General features: G+C 40.4%; 1 protein-coding gene across 3 annotated transcripts in view; it reads left to right on the top strand.

Moving 5' to 3' along the window:
* Nucleotides 1–22,585, top strand: part of SLC39A10 (solute carrier family 39 member 10) — a 164,560-nt gene that overhangs the window by 49,239 nt on the left and 92,736 nt on the right. The window contains exon 1 of one of the 3 annotated variants that reach the window (XM_050752324.1): nt 10,862–10,915. The exons of 1 other annotated variant lie outside the window; for it this stretch is intronic. The gene's annotated coding sequence lies outside the window, so the exon portion shown is untranslated. Of the gene's footprint in view, nt 1–10,861; nt 10,916–12,818; nt 12,920–22,585 lie in introns of those variants that run through there. One more of the 3 variants, XM_050752322.1, reaches the window with a different exon arrangement.

Genomic DNA, 22,585 nt, shown 5'->3' with positions numbered 1-22,585 from the left:
TCCTAGCTACTCAGGACGCTGAGACGGACAGTTGCTTGAACCTCAGAGGCAGAGGTTGCAGTGAGCCCAGATGGTGCCACTGCACTCCAGCCTGGGCAATACAGTGAGACTCTGTCTCAAAAAAAAAAAAAAGAACCAAGTTTGAACATCATTCATTTCTGGGCTTGAAGAATAGACAGAAAGAAGGACAACAGCTAGAGATGCCACAGAGATAATGTCACCAAGCAATGATTACCCAGGCTAAGTCAGCCACGCCTAGAGAGTATGATTGAAAGGGGTATGAGGAAAGTGAGTGTGAAAGCTTGTATGTAAATGAATCATGTCCCTTCAAAGTAAAATTTTAGATCCGTTTAATAAAAAGATCCATTGTATTCAAGGTTATCCTGCCAAATTACCCAAGGGCATGTATTTTCATGACATTATTGGTCTTATGTATGTTGTTTTCTCGATAATAGGAGTTTCCTTCCTAAGTGTAAGTAGTAATACTTAAATATTAATATTTCTGTTTTAAGATCCATTTAGAATTGCATTAGTGACCCTGTACGTTTTTATAAGAACATAGAATTTCCTTGTCCCTACTACCTATCCTTACCCAGTGTTATATAATTTATTGTAAATAGTTAATGATACATTCTTGTACTAGAAGAACACACTTTTCAGGTTCAGTATGTTTCTTTTCTTTTTTTTTTGAGACGGAGTCTTGCTCTGTTGCCCAGACTGGAGTGCAGTGACACTATCTCGGCTCATTGGAACCTCTGCATCCTGGGTTCAAATGATTCTCCGGCCTCAGCCTCCTGGGTAGCTGGGACTACAGGAGCCCACCACCATGCCCAGCTAATTTTTTGTATTTTTAGTAGAGACGGGGTTTCACCATGTTAGCCAGGATGGTCTTGATCTCCTGACCTCGTGATCCACCGGCCTCGGCTTCCCAAAGTGCTGGGATTATAGGCGTAAGCCACTGTGCCCAGCCAGGGTTCAGTATGTTTCTTAAATAAGAGGTCACAGTAAACTAAATACTTACTATGAAACAAATAACTGGTACTGCACATTTACAATCTTAAGGAGATTTTTACCTTGAGTTCATAGCTAAAGTTTGAAGCAATCCATTGATTGGATGCTTCACCACTAAAACAGAAATTTGTCTCAGAAAAGAAAACACTTTTTGTTTTGTAAACTTCCTTATTTTTGAATTTTAAATAGAGCAAAATGAATTTACCATATTATACACTTTTATGTGTATTATTCTTTTTTCTCAGCAACTTGCTTTTTAACCCTTTGAAAATGAAAGCCTGAAAATACTGTAAATATGCTTGTAACATCACAAAAATATTCCATCTAAGTAAGGAGGTTTTTGGTCATTTGGTAAAGAAATAACAATACAATCAACTAAACAAAAAACTACACACACACACCATCTTAGATATATAGATTGGGAAAAATTAGATTAATGATTCAAAAGTTAAAGACTTGGTCATTTCCTAAAAATTTGTACTCAGGAATAAAATAAGAGAAAGATCATTTACCAGTCAAAATCTTGTGATCCCGTCAGCTGTATTTGTATATAAAGAAGGCCTCTCCGGGTGCGGTGATTCACACCTATAATTCCAACACTTTGGGAGGCCGAGGCAGGCGGATCACCTGAGGTCAGGAGTTTGAGACTAGCCTGACCAACATGGAGAAATCCCAGCTCTACTAAAAATACAAAAACTTAACTGAGTGTCTTGGCGGCCACCTGTAATCGCAGCTACTCAGGAGGCTGAGGCAGGAGAATCACTTGAACCTGGGAGATGGAGGTTGCCGTGAGCTGAGATAGTACCATTGCACTCCAGCCTGGGCAACAAGAGCAAAACTCCATCTCAAATAAGAAAAAAAAAAAAAAAGCCTAAAAATAAGACAAAAAAGAATCACTAAAAAATAAAAAATAACGTATAAAAAAAAGAAGAAAAAAATTAATAAAAGAAGGCCTGTTGTTTCCAGGTATTAAAGATACAAGATGGTGATTGTCCACTCAGAAGCAGGGAGCGGGAACATTGTATTCAAAAGTTAGTAAACTTCAAGCAGGGCACGGTGGTTCACTTCTGTAATCCCAGCACTTTGGGAAGCGGAGGCGGGCGGATTACCTGAGGTCAGGAGTTCGAGACCGGCCTGGCCAGCATAGCGAAACCCCATCTCTACCAAAAGTACAAATATTAGCAGGGTGTGGTGGATGGCGGGCACCTGTAATCCCAGCTACTCAGGAGCCTGAGGCACGAGAATCACTTGAACCCAGAAGGCGGAGGTTGCAGTGAGCTGAGATTGCACCAAACGAAAAAAATTTAGTAAACTTCAAAAAGGGGCCGGGTGCTGTGACTTACGCCTGTCATCCCAGCACTTTGAAAGACCAAGGCGGGTGGATCGATCATCTGACGTCAGGAATTCAAGACCAGCCTGGACAACATGGTGAAAGCCCATCTCTACTAAAAATACAAAAATTACCCAGGCGTGGTGATGGGGTGCCTGTAATCCCAGCTACTTGGGAAGCCGAGGCACGAGAATCGCTTGAACTCGGGAGGTGGAGGTTGCAGTGAGCTGAAAATGTACCATTGCACTCCAGTCTGTGCGACAGAGGGATACTCTGTCTCAAAAAAAAAAAAAAAAAAAAAGATTTAAAACTCTGTTGACAACTTTTTGTTTTTTTGAGATGGAGTTTTGCTCTTGTTGCCCAGACTGGAGTGCAATGGCACGATCTTGGCTCACCACCCGAGTAGCCTCCCGAGTAGCTGGAATTACAGGCATGCACCACCATGCCCGGCTAATTTTTTGTATTTTTAGTAGAGACAGGGTTTCTCCATGTTGGTCAGGCTGATCTCGAACTCCCGACCTCAGGTGATCCGCCCGCCTCGGCCTCCCAAAGTGCTGAAAATTACAGGCGTAAGCCACCACGCCCAGCCTGACAACTTATTTTAATTAGCCAGTTATATAAGGAGTCCATTTTCACCATTATATGTCCCCACTCTCAGTCCATTTATTAAATACCTAATTGTGTGCAAGGAATTGCTATGGAAGATGAGCCAGGAAAATGCCTGTTTAAGATAAGATCTTTGTTCATTCTGGATTGCTCAGCGACACCAGCAAGGCAGTGATACCAAAAATGGAGGAAAGCTCAGTGATGATAAACCTAACCACATTTTTTTTTTTTTTTTTTGAGAACAGAGTCTCGCTCTGTTACCCGGGCAGGAGAGCAGTGGCACAATCTCCAGGGATCAAGCATTTCTCCCATGTTAGCCTCCTGAATAGCTGGGACTCCAGTTGCTTGTGCCATACCTGGCTAATTTTTGTATTTCCTGTAGAGACAGAGTTTCATCACATTGCCCATGCTGGTTTCGAGCTCCTGGGCTTAAATGATCTGCCCTCCTCGGCCTCCCAAAGTGCTGGGATTATAGCAGTGAGCCACTGTACCTGGCCGGCCAAATTTTTATCAGCAAAGAGAAGCTATTAATTTAAGTATACATGTACATTTTCCAGTTTAAAACTGGGTACTGATTTTATTTGAAAAATAGATGAGGAATCACAATCTCTTCAAAGCTGCAGGCCTCCTCTAAATGAGGCCTTCCCTTGCACTCTTAGTCTTGAGGAGATTAAAAGTATCTGAGATCTTCTTCTGTTTTATGCACTTTATTATTCCCCTACAGATAGCAGTCTTATGACCAGAAACCCTAAAATGTGTCAGATTCCCCTTGTGATAAGGTCTTGCTCAGATTCAGATAGTCAGACCCTGACAGCAATGAATTCAATTCTGTCTCGATGGTCTGACTGTATACTAGGGCTCCTTTCCAATTCCTCTCTTTTTCTCTTGATGGCTCTGTTCCTGTAGACTTGAGATGACAGTAACAAAATTTTAATTAGACATATAATGGAGAAAATAATACAGGTACTTTTTTTCAGGGTTGTAAGATACGCATTACTAATCTATATATTATCTTAAAAAAAAAAACAAGACTTACGTAATTATGTGGAAATGAAAGTAGAAGAGCTTCCTTTTAAAAACCAAACCACCTATCTAGATTTGAGGGAAGACCTCAGCAGGCATTTCTATTGCAGAAGATAGGCTATAGTTAGAGTCAGCTGGAAAGTATTTGTGCAAGGTACAGATGAGGGTAAAAAGAATGTCAGGTAAAATATCATCAATGGGTAGTAATTTTCCTGAGCAAATTTCCCCAAAAGACATGATTTTTCTATATAGAGTTACTCATCTGTATCCCAGGCTCACAAACTGGCTGGCAAGTTTTATTGCCAGGAAAATTGATAAATAGTTGTAGCCTGGAGATACAGTTTCTCTCCTTGCACATAAATGTCTTCCCATATCCCTTGGCTGTTTTTATCTCAAAGCATTAATCTGTATTTCTGGGGGAAAATATATTCATGATGATGCATTAGTAAATTCTCAACAGCTCAAAGATTTGCCTTAAAATTGTATTTTAAAATATTACTTTTCTGAATTAAATGAAGAGTTCACTATTACCTAGATCTGGAGTTTTGAAGCAGAGATATGCAAGTTCTAATTTGCTATAATGACTTTAGAGAGTTCAGTCCTGAGCCATTTTTCAAAACATTTTGAAACAGTAGTTCTAGAAATCTGCACTGAAACAAAACAAAATGACACCCCCATCCCCAGCCTAATGACTCACATCTACCTCAGTGATTAAAGCAAAATAGCTATAACTTTAATAATTATCCATTCTTCCATTTTAAAATGTAATAAGCTATGAAGATGCCCATTTAAATTGTGCCAAATTTATGCCATTCCATATACAAGAGGGCTGGTGATGTGATTCGAGTCACACCAGCTTCCCACCATTAGCAACACTCCCTAAAGGCAATTATCTTATCCAAATTAACATAACCCAGAAGACCTGAGTAGCTGAAAAATGAGGATGAGCGACTTCTCTTTCACTCTCCATGGAGCAACTGTGTGAGGATGAGCAACTTCTAAGGATCTGCCAGTTCTAATATGCCATATATGTTTCTTAATTTTTTTTTTATTAACCCATAGTCAGACATTTTCTTGTATAATACAAAGTGAGACTAGGAAGGAATTGGAAACAAGTCAGGTAAATCTGAGGGAAGGAAGATATGCATAGTATACTGAATGGCCAGGAGCTGCACTGAGAATCTCTAAATACTGAGGGGCAGCCAAAAAGCACTGAAATGGAGGAAAAATTCCAAAGACGGGACAGGATGGCTATCTCATGCTTCCAGGAGTGTCTACTGTGTGAACAATTTATTAAGTCCTTTGGGGAAGAGATCTCTCTTTAAAGAGACATTAAAATGCTTTTTAGAAATACGGACCTCTGGTATAAGGAACAATTTACAAAGATAACCGCTTTGCATTAGATCAGCAAAATCAATGTCTTTTCTACCTAATGCTACAATCAAAACATGTAAGTAACTACTTTAATGTTATAATTAAAGCATACATTGAAACAGTAAACATTTATGGACTATTCATCATCTATAAGAAAACTGTGAGAAAGATTTAATGTTCCCTCTACCCTGGGAGCTTATGAGATAACACTTGTAGGGTTGATGAATTGTCTGTACTTTGAACATATAAAATTCCCCAAAAACATTCATATATCACAGTTGCTCCATGGAGAGTGAAACAGTAAACTAAAATGCTTGAATCTTTTGCTTCTTAATTTACTTTTCCCTTAGGAAAATTTAAGATAAATGAACTTTTAACATCTGGCTAACATCTTAAATTTTTACATATATTAATGATTGTTAAATTGCTTTATCACCTTAGCAGGCTCGTCTTACGTCAACCAACATCCACATCCACTTTAATTCATTACTGAGTACGTATTTAGCATATGTTATATGCCTGGCACTGTGCTAGGCACTGGGATACAGATGGAAACAAAACCCTCTGTCCTCATGAAGCGTACATTCTAGTGGAAAGCCGAATATAAAACAAATAATCACAAGTAATTGCAAATGTGATAAGCACTTTGAAGAAAAAGGATGAGGATGAATGGGAAGGTGCTCAGAAAATTTCTTTCAATAAAAATTAAAATTAAGCAGGGACCTGAAAATATGAGAAGTTAGCCTGGAAGAGATAGGGTGGACCAGTTCCTCTCATTTTCCAGGCAGAGATCTTGAATCTTCTTTACATTCTAACCCATTATTCTTAGGCAATGCTATCCAGTCCTATAGTTTCAAATGTAATCTAAAATGCTGACAATTCCAAAATGTGTTGTCTGACTCAGACTTCTCTTCAGAGCTTGACCTGCATAGTCCATTACTTACTTGGCATCTCCACTGATGTCTCTTGTGTATTAATATCTCAAACTTGAAATATCTCAATTATTAAGCCTTCATTCCTGATCGCCACTTCCAAATCTGCCCCTCCTCCAATTTTCTCCTTTTTGGTAAAAGATACCTCCATCCACATAGTTGTTCATGTCAGAAACTCAAGAGTTATCCTTGCCGGGCACGGTGGCTTACTCCTGTAATCCCAGCACTTTGGGAGGCCGAGGTGAGCGGATCACAAGGTCAGGAGATCGAGACCATCCTGGTTAACACGGTGAAACCCCGTCTCTACTAAAAATACAAAAAAAAAAAAAAAAAAAAAAAAGTAGCCAGGCGTGGTGGCGGGTGTCTGTAGTCCCAGCTACTCAGGAGGCTGAGGCAGGAGAATCGCTTGAACCTGAGAGGCAGAGGTTACAGTGAGCTATCACATCACTGCACTGTAGCCTGGACGACACAGTGAGATTCCTCTAAAAAAAAAAGTGTTATCCTTGACCTTCAACCCCCCCCCCCCACACACACACATCTTAAACAGTTTATAGCCAAGTCCCGTCAATTCTACCTCCAAAATATATCTCAAGTCTGTCTCCTCTCCTTGACACTGCTTCTACGCCAGCATATTTTGCTTGGATTACTGCAGTAGCACCAATGAACACAAACTCAATATTGTCTGAATACAACCACAGCTCTGGAGCCACAGCTGCATTCTGGAGGAGATTCTTTTATCTCAGTATATGTCATGGCAATTGCTTTGCTCTTACATTGTACAAATGATTCAGCAAAATTTCTTTTCTGACGCTTAATAAGGCTATCAATAACTTTCTTTTAAGACAATCTCGCTCTTGTCATCCAGGCTAAAGTAAAGTGGTGATTGTAGCTCACTGCAGCCTTGAATTCCTGGGATCAAGCAATCCTGCTTCAATCTCTCTAGTAGCTGGGATCACAGGTGCGTGCCACCATGCCTGGCTAATCTTTTTGATTTTTTTATAGAGATGGGGGAATCTCACCATGTTGCCTAAGTTGGTTTCAAAGTCCTAGGTTCAAATGACCTACCCACTTTGGCCTCCCAAAGTGCTGGGATTACAGGCATGAGCCACTGTGCCCTGCCAAGGCTAACTTAAAATTAATTTTTCCCTGTGGTACTGTATACAGAAACCCATTTTGTGTGTGTGTGTGTGTGTGTGTGTGTGTACAGTTTGGGTTTGTTTTTTTTTAATAAACTGAGACAAACTCCTGGGTTTCTGACTGACTGCATTTAAGTTGGGGTTCCCACAACCCCCTCGTAGGGTTCGATTAATTTACTGGATTGTCTCACATAACTCAGTGAAGCATGTTTATTGGTTTATTATAAAGGATACAGATGGAGAGATGTGTAGGTGAAGGATGGGGGAATGGACGCAGGGCTTCCATGCCCTCCCTGGGCACACTACCCTCCAAGAACCTCCAAGTATTCCGCTATTCGGAAGCTCTCTGAATCCTGTCCTCTTGGTTTTTTAGGGAAGTTTCAGGACATCAGCATTCCTTTGCCCATAGGGCGGGAACCTTTCAGAGAAGGGTCTTAAGACCATTGATCAGAAAGTCAGGGAAACATTGGAGTAGAAGGAGGGCAAGAGAAGGTCAGAGGCCTGCCAGAGAGGCCTAACACACCCAACAGTGTAACAAAAGACTGCAACAAGGGCAATGGTAGTTATGAACCGGGAACCATGGACAAAAACCATTACCTATCATAACACCAAAGGCACCTAACCAAAAGGAGGAATTTGAGGGAGAAATTATTTTCACACTACTACTGGAAGAATTGAACTGGTTATTTCGCTTGACACCTGTGTTTAAAATGTCAAGTCAAATATCCTATTAAAAAATTCAATCTCTAATTAAAACACCAAACATATTTTGGTCTCAAGCTGTACAGTTATTTAAAAAATATATCAGCATTTGGCCTGGTGCGGTGGCTCATGCCTATAATCCCAGCACTTTGGGAGGCTGAGGCAGGCGGATCACTTGAGATCAGGAGTTTGAGACCAGCCTGGCCAACATGGTGAAATCCTGTCTTTACTAAAAATACAGAAATTAGCCAGGCATGGTGGCAGGCACCTGTAATCCCAGCTACTCAGGAGTCTGAGCAGAAGAATCGCTCGAACCTGGGAGGTGGAGGTTGCAATGAGCTGAGATCACGCCACTGCACTCCAGCCTGGGCGACAGAGTGAGACTCTGTTTTAAATATATATATATTCAGCTTTATGACATAGAGCTAGAGAGTTACAAACATAAAAATAAAAATAGAATATATACAGTTAGTTTTTATAACACCCTCAAAATACAGTATTACTTCAAAGTTTAAATAATTTGTACTTAAAAAAAAAAAGAGGCTGGGTGCGGTGGCTCAAGCCTGTAATCCCAGCACTTTGGGAGGCCGAGATGGGTGGATCACGAGGTCAGGAGATCAAGACCATCCTGGCTAACCCGGTGAAACCCCATCTCTACTAAAAAATACAAAAAAAAAACTAGCCGGGCGAGGTGGCGGGCGCCTGAAGTCCCAGCTACTGGAGAGGCTGAGGCAGGGGAATGGCGTAAACCCAGGAGGTGGAGCTCGCAGTGAGTTGAGATCCGGCCACTGCACTCCAGCCTGGGCTACAGAGCGAGACTCCGTCTCAAAAAAAAAAAAAAAAAAAAAAAAAAGAAAGATCAAATTATTAAACAAAACTGTAACATAATTCATTTAACCATAACGTAGAGTTATTGATAACCTACCATTTTTTTTCTGTTAGTGCTTCAAAATAGTTAAAAAAAAAAAAAAAAACATGCTATTGAATGAAAATATATTAATCCTTGCTGGGTCTTTAGTTTCCAAAAAATATCCTTAAAAGCAATCTCAATTTGTGATCAAGAATATGGACCAGTATATAACATCTGTGTTCATTTGCACCAGAGATGTGGGAAAAGTATTGGTATTTACACAAGATCAGTTTTATTCCATTCTAAGGTAGAAAGCAATGCAAACTTTTATGGATATGCTGATCATTATAAAGGACAAAGCAACTAGATTATATTTATGACACAGGGTGAAAAATTTCAGTAAATGCACAACTACTACTATAGGTACTGTCACTTATTATCTTTATAGCACAATTGCTATAGCTGCTTTGTCTTATCACGACTGTAACTCTGGGTAACATAATATTTATTGCTGAGGCTCTCTGTTCAAGGATTTTATTTTATTTTATTTTATTTATTTATTTATTGAGACAGGATCTTGCTCTGTCATCCAGGCTGGAGTGCAGTGGCATGATGATGGCTCACTGCTGCCTCAACCTCCTGGGCTCAAGCAGTCTCCCACCTCAGCCTCCCGAGTAGCTGGGGCTATAGGTGTGTGCCACAATGCCTGGCCAATTAAAAAAAAAAAAATTTGTAAAGATGGGATCTCACTAAGTTGCCCAGGCTGGTCTCAAACTCTTGGACTCAAGTGATCCTCCCACCTTGGCCTCCCAAAGTTCTGGGATTATAAGCATGAGCCACCACACCCACCATCATGCCCAGCCTGTTTTGTTATTCTTATCAAAGCTCTTTCTGTGAAGTTAAATTTGAGTGGTAATGTCAAATACAAAGGTCACCAGCTCTCATTCTACTTCCCTTTTTTTGAGATGGAGTCTCCTTCTATTGCCCAGGCTGGAGTGCAGTGGTGCCATCTTGGTTCACTGCAACCTCCGCCTCCCAGGTTCAAGCGATTCTCCTGCCTCAGCCTCCTGAGTAGCTGGGACTACAGGCACATGCCACCACGCCTGGCTAATTTTTGTATTTTTAGTAGAGACAGGGTTTCACTATGTTGACCAGGCTGGTCTCAAACTCCTCAAACTCCTGACCTCAGGTGATCCACCAGCCTTGGCCTCCCAAAGTGCTGGGATTACAGGCATAAGCCACCATGCCTTGCTCTACTTCTTTTTAAGCAATTGTAGTACCTGATCTACTGATGTGAATTAAGATTCATGGTTTCATCCATTTCTCTTAGAGTCTAGACCCATTTCTACCCATGAATTTGGTCTTTTCATCTGGTGATGAAAAGATAGCACTTATTTATTTGAAACCTCTAAAATAATCAATTCTGATGTGGCAATTTCTACTCATTTCAGAACTCCTTTAAATTAAAATATGCAATTCAATGATATTTAATGTTTGAGTTTAAAACATCCTTGTCATTCAGTTTTAGAATTATTATACATTGGAGGAGCTGAAAGTTGATTAATAGAGATTGTTATTTTCCTAAAACCATCCTTTATACTGTGGACTAGATTCTCCTTGTAGAGATAGGAACTTGGATCTTGCAAGGCACAATTTGCTGTGAACCATTTCTGCTTTTCTGTGTGCTTGTCACACAGAGGGGAAATGGATAAGAGAACTAAAAAAATAATTTTTTCTATCACAAGACCAGTTTTTTCTCTTGTATTTCTCTGATGTAATCATTTTGTCTTCTGAATCTCACAGTGAAATGGGAAATTTTCTCTGACCCCTTCATGGGCAGGAACTAGAGTGTGGGCATTAGAACTAGTCAGCCATTTCAGTGGTAGCAGCAAACTCCACTCACTCAAACCTGTTGCATTGCGCTCAAGCCCCCGCAGCACGGAGCACGCAGGTGAGCGGGTGCAGGAGGTGAGGCTAGTGTTTTCAGCACCAGCTGGAGCAAAACTCCATGTGGTACCGAGGCAGCGTCTAAGAGGGAATACCCGTGACCCCTAAGGCCCCAGAAGAGTGGTACAGTGAGGCTCTTTTAGCTTTTGCCATCTGCGGACAGACTCAGTGGGCCCTCTGCCTTTTTGCGTGAGATAGTTGCTCTCTGCCAGTGAGGGCAGAGGGTCAAGTGTGACAGCAGGCATGCTGTATGCCGAGCTCTTGTCTGGCGTCCAGGAAAAATCAGGTCACAGGAACGAATTGAAGGATAGTAAATGTGGGGGATTTTATTGCCAATGGAAGTGCCTCTCAGCGGGAAGAGGAGCTGGAAAGGGGATAGAGCAGGAAAGTGTTCCCCTGAAGTCCGGCCATCTTTGGCTGGACTCTACTCTGAAGTCCCGCTGTCGAGCTCTCCCTCTGAAGTCAAACTGCTTCGCTCCAACATTCAGCTGCTTATACTCCTCTTGATGTTTAGCTGCTTCTGCAGTCTTTATAGACACAGGGTGGGGTGGGGTGAGGCTATGGGTAGGAAAACAGAGGTATCAGTTCTCACTTTGGGTCACGGTCTCAGGCTTTTTGACTTGAGGATGGGGTTTCGCCAGGGACCCTGCCCTTTTCTGCCTAGAATTTCTCCGCCTCCTGTCCCTAACAACAGTGTGGTATAAAAAGGTTAAAGAAGAAATTCAGATTCAAAATCTTCAAACTCACATGCAGGTTTCAAAAGATAGAGCAATTTTATTTTGAAAAGAACTCTGCTGTAACCTGAAAATTTACAAACACAAATATGTTTTACTTATAAAGACCACATCCCCAACTTTGGTGGTAGAACACTGGTTGTGTTAACACAGAATAATGAATACTTTTCTATTGATCTACATAATCTGATTTCATTTCCTGACACTGGATATATGCCAAGGGTTTTGCTCCTAAACACCTGGTTACTTTCTGATCCTGATTACTATATAACAGAGGAATAATGCTTTATAGTCCTTGAATTTTTAGTGTTATATTCTCACCCCCTTAAGAGTTCTCATTATGTTTTTATTAAAATTTAATTTTTTCTCTTTTATTTGATTTGCCTTCATATAAGCCACCTGTTTTAGTTGTTCAACTTGATGTGCCTCCTTCCAGCTACCGTGCCTTGTTAAATGACTTGTAATAATTTTATTTTGCTTGCTTATTTCAGGGCGTTTAGAATGTATCAAACTCTGGTGATCAGGATTTTGGGTCTTTTAAATATTGATGTATTAACAGAAATGTAAGAATATGTATGAGTAAAGATGCTTTCAACTGTAAGGAACAAAACATTATTCTAAAATCACTTGATAAGGAACATTTTTATCTCACATAATAAGAATTCTAGTGATAGGACAGTTTCAGTGTTGAATAATTCAGTGGTTCAACATTGACATCAGGCCAGGTGCGTGGCTCATGTCTGTAATCCCAGCACTTTGGGAGGCTGAGGTGGGTGGATCACTTGAGGTCAGGAGTTCAAGACCAGCCAGACCAACGTGGTGCAATGCTGTCTCTACTAAAAATACAAAAATTGGCCAGGCATGATGGTGGGTGCCTGTAATCCTAGCCACTTGGGAGGCTAAGGCAGAAGGATTGCTTGAACCTGGGAGGTAGAAGTTGCAGTGAGCCGAGACTGCACCACTGCTACTCCAGCCTGGGCAACAGAGCAGAAGACTCTGTCTTCAAAAAACAAAAACAAAAAACAAAACAAAAGAACACTGACATCAATTTACCCAGATGTTTTTCATTTTTCCGCTTTCCCAAATTCAGTGTGTTGCAGCGTGTTGTTTGTTCTCTTGGGCAGGTTATTTCTAGGCTTCCCATATAGATGCCAAAGGCAGAAAAGAGAAATTTGTTTTCACTTCCACGTATCTTGTTAAAAGAAGAACCTTTCCTGGAGGCCCCTCTGAGTTATGGCCAGACTTGTGTCATATATCTATTCCAGAACTAACTGGTAAGTAAAATGGAATATCATTTGGCTTAACTCAGTAGTGGTCCATGGAACCTGGGAGCCCTGAGATCATTTCAGGGAGTTTGCAAGGTTAAAATCATTTCCCCTAATAATGCTAAGATATATTATTTGCCTTTTTCACTGCGTTGATGGTGCAGAAGCAGCAATAGTGGATAGCACTGCCAGTAGTTTAGCACAAATAAAAGAAGCGGCACATACTAGAAGTAGTCTTCTTCACAGGCACCGTACAAAGTTTCATGTTTTCATTGTTTGCTTGCTTTCCTGGCACATGCTGAAGTGCTTTGGTTATCTCAAGTCACAGTATCCCTTAAGTAATTGAATTGTGAGCTGAAATGATTGCTTTTTTTGTGGAATCTCTCCTACCTTTTTTTTTTTTTTTTTTTAACTTGAAAGGCTGGCAAAGAAAATATGGTTATTTAGATTTGGAAATTTTGCAGACATTTTCTTGAAAATGAAAAAAGTGAGCTTGTCATTTCAAGGAAAACAAAAGGCAGTATTTGTTGCAAATGATAAAAGGATTTGTCTGAGATTGGTGTTGATATTAACAAAAGTGATTTTTTTACATGGTATGATGAAATGTATTTGAAAGATCTGCATAACTCAGTGAACCAGTATGATAAATGCATGATACAAAATCACGGGTAGGTTAAAAGATCCATTCAAAATGCGTACTAGGCCAAAAGATCTAAGGGGAACAGAGTACAAAATTTCACTCATAGGTTTTCTGATTTCACTTGGTAATTAACCTTCAACAAACTACCACTTTTTTGAGTTTTAATGTAGTATTAAAAAAGAATATTCAAACTTATCTGAGATAGCTATTAAAATATTTCTTTCTCTTTCAACAACATATTTGTATGATACTCAATATACGTTTCAGTGAAGACAACAGACTAATGCAGAAGCAGATATGAGAATCCATGTCTTCTATTAGGCCAGGCTTCTTGACATTTTTTTTTCTTACTTTGAAAACTATAGTTATTTTTCTGTAAAATATTGTTGTATCATATGTAATAGGTTTATTTTTATATGAAATAGTATTTTCAAATTTTTTTATTTTTAGTTTCTAAAACGGTAATTATTGATGTGACTCACATAAACAAACACACTTTGTAGTCCTCAATAGTTTTAAATAATCACAGCACTTTGGGAGGCCAAGGTGGGAGGATCGTTTGAGCCCAGGAGTTCAAGACCAGCCTAGGCAACATGGCAAAACCCCATCTCCATAAAAAATTTAAAAATGTATTTTTGAAGAGTATAAAAGGGCCCCGAAACCAGAAATTTGAGAACCATTTGGTTTAGACTAATCAAAGATTTACCATTTGGGGCTTGGTTTTGTCCTCCCCTATATACATAATTTCCTCTAGTCTCAGTAAGAGCAGGATATTATTAACAAAGAAAAAGGGGAGGGAGTCGCTAATGGCTTGATGAGTCAGCAATGGTCTGCCACAGTTAAGGTGAATGAGAATTGTTCCAGTGACATGTGGCGATCAGCAAGCTGTAACCTCTTGGAAAATGTTGAGAGAAGATTCTCAGGTCTCAGGGACAGAGGCCTCACACTGCAATGCTCCTGGGCTGCCAAATTTTAGGGGATAGCTTTCTCCATAAGCTGCGCATAGAAAGTGGACAGAGGCAGTTAGTTGGGGGATCAACTTGAGTCTCTGGTCTGCCTACCAGAAGCAATGGTGGTCTCTGCCCCAAGAGTGAGGTATTTTGGTTCTTTCCCAGGGAACACAAAACATCTCATATATTTATCTCTTACCAGGACTGTAGGGGTTCACTCAGCTTTACTGGGGCTCGCTTCCAGGTTCCACAGTCAGTCAACGCTGTTTTGAATGATGGATTAGTAATTATTATTAGTAATTATGCAAATAATTTTGAAGAAAATTTGGCAGCCCAGGAGCATTGCAGTGTGAGGCCTCTGTCCCTGAGATCTGAGAATGTTCTCTCAACATTTTCCAAGAGGTTACAGCTTGCTGATTGCCACATGCCACTGGAACAATTCTCATTCACCTTAACTGTGACAGACCATTGCTGACTCCCTTTACAGTGACAGTAAAGGGAGCAGGTAGAAATACAGTCAAACAATATTTGTATGAGATCAGAGAATAATGGTGGTCAAGAAAACAGTAACGGGTATATCTATGGTTCCTGTTGGATGAATAGAGAAGTTATAACGCTCATTCTTAACCATGATTGAGGCACAACAGGAGCCAGAGGATTTGGGTTTTAAATAAGGGTTTCTTCTTTGCACATATTGAATTTAACATCCCTGAAGGTCTGTGTAGGTAGAAATGTCCACCAGGTAGTTGGAACTACGATTTGACCTTTAAAAAAGATTGGGCTTAGAATCTCGGAATGTGCAACATAAAGGCCATAGTTGAAGCTGTTGGAGTTGATGAGATTTCTTTCCCCATGTGAGATAATATGAAGTGATAAGACAAGTTAGTCAAAGTTAGAAACTTAGGAAATACCACTTAAGAGATGGGAAGAATAATCATCCAGTATTGGAGACTAGAAAAGGTGTTAGGAAGGAAGAGATCCTAGAGAAGATATTATCAAAGATGCTAAAGGAAGAGAGCTCCCATAAGGAGATTGTTCTCAGTACAGTACAGGATGAAAACTGTGAAAAGTCAGTAAAATTTGCCAAGTAAGGGGTCAACAATAATTTTATTTATTTTCTAATTTTTTATAAATAATAGAGACGGGACCTTGTTATGTTGTCCAGGCTGATCTCAAACTCCTGGACTCAAGCAATCCTCCTGCCTCAGCCACCCAAAGTGCTAGGATAACAGGTATGAGCTATTGTGCCCAGTCTCAAAAATAACTTAAAAAAAATAAATAAGCTACTTCTTTAAACTGCTTTTTGTTTTATTTGTTTGTTTTTGTTTTGAGGCAGTCTCACTCTGTTGCCCAGGCCGGAGTGCAATGATGCAATCTGGGCTCACTGCAGCCTCCACCTCCCAGGTTCAAGCAATTCTCCTGCCTTAGCCTCCCGAGTAGCTGGGACTACAGGTGCCCGCCACCATGCCCAGCTAATTTTTGTATTTTTTTTTTTTAGTAGAGGTGGGGTTTCACCATGTTGACCAGGCTGATCTCGAACTCCTGACCTCAAGTGATCCACCCACCTCGGCCTCCCAAAGTGCTGGCATTACAGGCATGAGCCACCGTGCCCAGCCTAAAATGGTTTTAAATTTACAGAAACATTGCAAAGATAATACAGAGAGTTTCTATATACCACCCATCCAGTTTCTCTTATTATTACCATTTTCTGTTAGTATATTTGTTACAATTATGAACCAATATTGATATACATTTATTAACTAAAGACTGTAGTTTATTCAGATTTTATTAGTTTTTACCAAAGTTCATTTTTTCGTCCTAGAATCCTATCTTAAGTTACCACTTTACATTTAGTCATTATGAGTCCCTAGGCTCCTCTTGCTTATGACAGTTTCTCAAATTTTTCTTGTTTTTGGATGACCTTGGCAGTTTTTTTTGTTTTTGTTTTTGAGACAGGGTCATGCTGGTGCCCTGGCTGGAGTGCAGTGGCACCATCGTAGCTTACTATCACCTCTAACTCCTGGGCTCAAGTGATCCTCCTGCCTCTGCCTCCTATGTAGCTGGGACAGGTGCACACCACCATGCTTGGCCAATTTTTAGATTTGTAAAGATGAGTCTTGCTATGTTGCCCAGGCTGGTGGTGAACTTCTGGCCTCAAACGATCCTTCCACCTTGGCCTCCCAAAGTGTTGCAATTACAGGCGTGAGCCACTGCATCTGACTGACTTTGACAGTTTAAGGAGGTACTGGTCAGGTATTTTGTAGAATGTCGCTGATGTTTTTCTCATGATCAGACTGGGGTTAAGGGTTTTGAGGAGGAAGACCACAGGGGTAAAGTGCCATTTTCATCACATTGTATCAGAGGTATCTCCTAGCAACATGATTTATCACTGTTGGTGTTGACCTTGATCTTTTGGCTGAGTTAGCATTTGTCAGGTTTTTCCACTTTAAAGTTACTCTTTATCCCCATTTCCAGACTGTACTTTTTCAAAGGAAGTCACTATGGATAGCCCACATTTAATGAGTGGGAAGTTATGCTCTGAATTCTTATTTTATTTTATTTTGTTTTATTTTTTTGAGATGGAATTTTGCTTTGTCACCCAGGCTGGAGCCCAGTGGTGCAATGTCTGCTCACTGCAACCTTCACCACCTGGGTTCCAGCAATTCTCAGCCTCCCGAGTAGGTGGGATTACAGGCGAGTGTCACCACACCTGGCTACTTTTTGCATTTTTAATACAGACGGGTTTTGCCATGCTGCCCAAGCTGGTCTTGAACTCCTGACCACCCGCCTCAGCCTCCCAAAGCATTAGGATTACAGGCATAAGCCACAGTGCCCGGCTGCTCTTAATCCTTAAAGATGGAAAATCCACATAAATGATTTGGAATTCTTCTGCAGGAGATATTTGTCTGTTCTCTGCCATTGTTAATTAATTAATTAATATCAGTGTGGAGTCATGGATTTTGTTTTATAGTTTGGATTATAATCCAAAACCATTTATTTTGTTGCTCAAATTATGTCAGATTTGGCTTTTGGGAGCTGTTTCAATTGGCTCCTGTGACTGTTTCACATACCCTCATTCAATGATGACTCTTGGGAGAGCAATTTCACCACAGTGGTAAACACAGGCACAACAGTACGTTGAGAAGTAAATAAGTGTTGAAGAAGTGGAAGCACAAGGGCAGTTAAGTAGCACCTTAAATCAGGGTGAGGCTTGATATTTGTCTTTATAAGTCCTTAAGACATTTTAATCTCATAAAACACACAAAGCCCTGCCTATGTCATGAAAAGCCCTGAAGCATTAAAAGAAAGAAAGAAAAAAACCCCTAAAAATCCCACAGTGATCAAATTGGATGGACACTGAGGACACCACTAAAAGTTTATATCTGATGAGGTTGAGCCAAAAAAAAAAAAAAAAAGAAAAGAAAAGAAAATAGTTACTGTTTGTTCTTATGGCTTTAATACTTGGCATACACTAATTTTTTTTTTTTTTTTAAACAGGGAGTAATGTAAACGTTAATTATAATGTGAGTATGCCAGAATATTTGATGTACTTAAAGCTTCTCTATGAATGCCAACAGTGCAGGATTATAGGGAAAATGATTTGATTTTAGGTCTCATTTAAATTCCTGCAAAGACTTGATCTTCAGAAATGCTATAAAAATGTTTTCCAATGAATAGGTAATTTTTCTCACAGTGAATGTGTTCTAGCAGTAAAGCAATTTTAAAATATTTAGAAAACAGAAGTTGTGTTCATTTTGTTATCTGATCATTTCCTGAAATTAACTGATGAAGTTTTAAAATGTTACTGGAGGCAAAAGAAGAGAGAGAGAGTTGGGATGTTACTTGATAGGGTGTGGACAGGTTAAGGATAAAGAGAAAATATTAATTTATAACTCCTCCCACACACACTATTATCAGCTACGTTTCATGTGTTGGGTCGAGGGAAGCCATTTCCAGCAGTCATTCTAGTAGTATTCACCTAGTACCTACTTTGCACCAAGCAATGTGCCAGATGCTGAAGATAGTACATTGAACAAGGAACAGTCCCTGCTCTCAAGGAATCGGTGAGTATAGGAGACATCCTGGTGCAGGAAGGGAGTAGATAAGTGAGCCACAAATGCAGCACAGTGCAAAACTTGTGCTGTGGTGGAAGATACATGTGTAAGTGTATAGGAGGACATCTAACCAAGAGAGGGACAGGGAAGTTCATAGTGATGTATAAACTGAAACCTGAAGGACAAATAGGAGGTAATCAGAGGGTGCAAGGGGAAGGGGTGCTGAGGAGATGAGACACTTTAAGCAAGGAAAAGCATGATAGCTGAGGAAGTAACAAGTCTTTCAGTATGGCTAGATTGTAGAGTTTTAGAGTTGCATTGTTCAATAACAGTGTAATGTGAACCACATGCAATTTAAAATTTTTAGTAGTCACATTAAGAAAGTAAAATGAATCAACAGAAATTTTAATAATATTCTTGTTTAGTCCAATGTACTTAAAATCTTAGCATGTAATCAATATGAAGAATTATTAATGGGACTTTTTATATTCTTTGCACTAAGTTTTAGAAATCCAACATATGTTTTATACTTATATCACATGTCAATTTAGACTAGCCAGATTTCATATGCTCAATAGCTACATGTGACTAGTGGCTACCACATCAGATAGCATAGTTCTTTTTTTTTTTTTTTGAGATGGAGTCTCGCTCTGGGAGTCTTGCCCAGGCTGGAGTGCAGTGGTGCAATCTCTGCTCACTGCAGCCTCCGCATCCCAGGTTCAAGCGATTCTCCTGTCTCAGCCTCCCAAGTAGCTGAGATTACAGGCGTGCACCACCACACCTGGCTAATGTTTGTATTTTTAGTAGAGATGGGTTTTCACCATGTTGACCAGGCTGGTTTTGAACTCCTGACCTCAGATGATCCACCTGCCTTGGCCTCCCAAAGTGCTGGGATTACAGCCACTGTGCCTGGCCTGATAGTTCTAGTGTGAAGTCACGAGCAATTAATCTGCAGAGATAATATGGGAGCAGATTAGGGCAGATATTGTTTGTCAGCAAAATTGTTTAACCCGAGGGTTATGGGAAGCTGTGAAAGGTCTATGCATGGGAGGATCTGATCAAATTAGTGATGACTCCAACTTTCACGGTAGAGAATGGATTATAGGTGGACTTGATCAAAAGCCAACTAGGCCATAGATGATAGTGACCTTAACCAGCGGAGTAACTGGGTGTGGTGAGAAGTAGAAGTCTGGACACAAGGAATCTGTAAGAATTGTAAGGAATCTATAACAGAATTGTAAGAGAATGGTAATTGTAAGAGGATCTGTAAGGATTGGAAGTGTGTTGAGAAGACAGGAATGCCCCTCACTTCTGCTTTCTCTGTCAAACCCCTGAGGAACACAGCAGAACCATTTTAAGAAGTGGGGGAAACAAGAGGAAGAATGGCAGGATTGAGAAACAATGTGTTCTGCTTGGGACATTTTAAATTATCTGAGTGCAATGTTTGCATGTGAAACAGAGAAATTGATGTCACCAGTATGCAGACAATAACCGAAGCTCTGGGATTGGATAAAATTACCCAGGATGGGTAGATTAAACAGTATTTCTCATACCTGAATTAAAAACAAAAAGTACCTGGGAGCTGATTTAAAATGCGGATTTTTGGTCTTTATCCCCAAGTTACTGGTTCAGTAGCTGTTGGGAGAGGACTAGAAATTGCATTTTTAATAAGAGCCCCTAGGAACTGATGCAAGTGGTGCTTAAAACACTCTTTTACACACACTAGTGTAGAATAATACATAAGAGGACCCAGAAGGAGATTGCCTGCATGTATGGAAGCTTAGAGAACAAAAGCCGTTGAAGAAGTTAGGAAATGAGTCACTAGAGAGGTTAATGAAAAACCAAGAGTCCTGTCTGCTATCAAAGTAGAGAGGAGTGGCAGATTCTTATTTAAAGGGAACAAGACCGAAGGTGGGACAACTAGGTAGGTACCTTACTTGGTGGGACAATCAGCATGGGAAAAAAGCACTATTCTTTGCCTACTGTTCAAAGTGTCTGTCCTGGGGATGTCATCTCACCATACCACCAAATTTATCAAATTCCTTGAGGATTTGGAGGAAGTCACTGCCTCAGAGTAACAGAGAAATTAAATAGAAGACCAGTTGAAAGTGACAATTGGATTTAGTAACTAAGGCCATTGGGTGGCAATTTGGATGACCTGGTAGGAATGCAAGCCCAACTGCAATAGGTGAGTTGAACAAGTGAGTCAAGTTAGTGTAGAAAAGTCTTCTTGGCAGAGAAAAGGAGGAGAGAGACGGCAGAGTGCATACAAGGATGTTCACTTAGGAAATGCTAAGGGATGTGTGCCCTTCTTTCACAGTGTTCATCTTATTTCATTTCTATTGTGTAGGTTGAGTCAATACTGTGAAACCATAGAATCTCTGTCTCTGCTTCATAAACATACTTATTAAATAATTTATGTTTATATATTTAAATCAGTCAAATGATCTCCAGTCATACTGTCACTTCTACTAGTAACTGAATGGATAAACCATTTTGCAGAATAACTATAGCTGATTACTGATGGCTTGAAAGAAGTGCTAAGCTGCAGTAGTTTGGGGTTGGATGAGGGAGGTGAGAAAGGAGGAGAAACTGAAACCTTGAACCTGAATTTCTCAGTCTCCTTCTTACCTGTGCTCTACTGCCCAATAATCTGTAAATTAGCCCCAAACTGGTAAAATTCTGCCATCACTAATACCCATCACCATGGGTAACCCACAAATAAGTTGATGTATCTCTGCTAAATAAGAGGTTGTCAGAACTTCATTGTTACAGTAGTTTTGTATTTGTTGTTTCCTCCTTTCTACTCAACATCATCCCCATTACCTGGTTAATCTAAAATTGGCTGATTATCAGCCACCAAACTTGTTAGTTAACATTGTTAACTAACATTGTTAACACCACACATTGTTGAGTACTAGCTTAGATATTGCACATATGCAGTAAATATTTAAAAGATGTGTTTTGCTTTCAGTATGAATGTGGAGTGCTACAAAGTATCAAAACAAATAAAAGGAGATATAAATAGGAGTATTAGAGCTTCAGTTCTAAACAGAGTTGAACATTTAATTAGGTTAAATGTAAATTAGTTTGTTTTATTTTAAATTTCCTCCAAAGAGGATTTGTTTTGGAATGGAGCCAATTAATTTGAAAATCACATTTGTGTCTGGGTTTGGTGGCTCACGCCTGTGATCCCAGCACTTTGGGAGGCTGAAGTGGGAGGATTGCTTGAACTCAGGAGTTCAGTACCAGCCTGAACAACATAGCAAGAGCCTGTCTCAATTAAAAAAAAAAATTTTTTTTTGAGACAGAGTCTCGCTCTGTTGCCCAGGCTGGAGTGCAGTGGCACGATCTCGGCTGACTGCAACCTCTGCCTCCCGGGTTCAAGTGATTCTCCTGCCTCAGCTTCCTGAGTATCTGGGATTACAGGCATGCGCCACCACGCCTGGCTAATTTTTGTATTTTCAGTAGAGATAGGGTTTCACCATGTTGGTCAGGCTGGTCTTGAACTCCTGACCTTGTGATCCACCTGCTTCGGCCTCCCAAAATGTTGGGATTACAGGCGTGAGCCACCAGCCCCTCAAGTAAAAATTTTTTTTTTTTTTTTTTGAGACGGAGTCTCACGCTGTTGCCCAGGTTGGAGTGCAGTGGCGCGATCTCGGCTCACTGCAAGCTCCGCCTCCTGGGTTCACGCCATTCTCCTGCCTCAGCCTCCTGAGTAGCTGGGACTACAGGCGCCCGCCACCGCGCCCGGCTACTTTTTTTTTGTATTTTTAGTAGAGACGGGGTTTCACTGTGGTCTCGATCTCCTGACCTTGTGATCCGCCCGCCTCGGCCTCCCAAAGTGCTGGGATTACAGGCTTGAGCCACCGCGCCCGGCCTCAAGTAAAAATTTTAAAAAATAGCTGTGTGTGGTGGCACTCACCTGTAGTCCCAGCTATTCAGAAGGCTGAGGTGGAAGGATCACTTGGCCCCAGGAGGTCATGGCTGCGCTGAGCTTTATCGCACCACTGCACTCCAGCCTGGGTAA

This window comes from Macaca thibetana, chromosome 12 (assembly GCF_024542745.1).
Source record: "Macaca thibetana thibetana isolate TM-01 chromosome 12, ASM2454274v1, whole genome shotgun sequence".
In the NCBI taxonomy this organism is placed as follows: Eukaryota; Metazoa; Chordata; class Mammalia; order Primates; family Cercopithecidae; genus Macaca; species Macaca thibetana.
This window is presented reverse-complemented; position numbering and strand designations above follow the sequence as displayed.